The sequence below is a fragment of the Colobus angolensis genome, unplaced genomic scaffold, assembly GCF_000951035.1.
Source record: "Colobus angolensis palliatus isolate OR3802 unplaced genomic scaffold, Cang.pa_1.0 Scaffold311, whole genome shotgun sequence".
NCBI lineage: Eukaryota > Metazoa > Chordata > Mammalia > Primates > Cercopithecidae > Colobus > Colobus angolensis.
Window position 1 is genome coordinate 2957497 of NW_012116389.1, and position 1214 is coordinate 2958710.

Below are 1214 nucleotides of genomic sequence, written 5' to 3' on the forward strand. Positions count from 1 at the left end.
GGCAAGAGAAAGAAATAAAGCATACTCAAATAGGAACAGAGGAAGTCAAATTGTCTTTGTTTGCAGATGACATGATCCTCTATCTAGAAAACCTCATCATCTCAGCCCCAAAGCTTTTTAAGCTGATAAGCAACTTCAGAAAAGTCTCAGGATGCAAAATCAATCTGCAAAAATAACAAGCATTCCTATACACCAGCAATAGACAAGCAGCCAAATCATGAATAAACTCCCATTCACAATTGCTGCAAACAGAATAAAATACCTAGGAATACAGCTAACAAGGGAAGTGAAGGACCTCTTCAAGCAGAAATACAAACCATTGCTCAAGAAAATCAGAGAGGACACAAACAATGGAGAAACATTTCATGCTCATGGATAGAAAGAATTAATATCATGAAAATGGCCACACTGACCAAAGTAATTTATAGATTCAATGCTATTTTCGTCAAACTACTATTGACATCCTTCACAAAATTAGAAAAAAATATTTAAAAATTCATATGGAACCAAAAAAGAGCCCATATAGCCAAGACAATCCTAAGCGAAAAGAACAAAGCTGGAGACATCACGCTACCTGACTTCAAACTGTACTACAAGACTACAGTAACCAAAACAGCATGGTACTGGTACAAAAATAGACACCTAGACCAATGGAACAGAATAAAGAACTCAGAAATAAGACCACACATCTACAACCATCTGATCTTTGACAAACCTGAGAAAAACAAGCAATGGGGAAAGGATTCCTTATTTAATAAATGATGCTGGGAGAACTGGCTAACCATATGCAGAAAATTGAAACCAAACCCCTTCCTTATACCTTATACAAAAATTAACTCAAGATGGATTAAAGACTTAAATGTATAACCCAAAACTATAAAAACCCTCAAAGAAAACCTAGGCAATATCATTCAGGATATAGTCACAGGCAAAGATTTCATGACGAAAACATCAAAAGCAATTGCAACAAAAGCAAAAATTGACAAATGGGATCTAATTAAACTAAAGAGCTTCTGCACAGCAAAAGAAACTATCATCAGAGTGAATAGACAACCTACAGAACTAGAGAAAATTTTTGTAACCTATCTATCTGAGAAAGGTCTAATATCCAGAGTCTACAAGGAACTAAAACAAATTTATAAGGAAAAAAAAAAACCTCATTAAAAAGTGGGCAAAGGACATGAACAGACACATCTCAAAAGACATTTATGTGA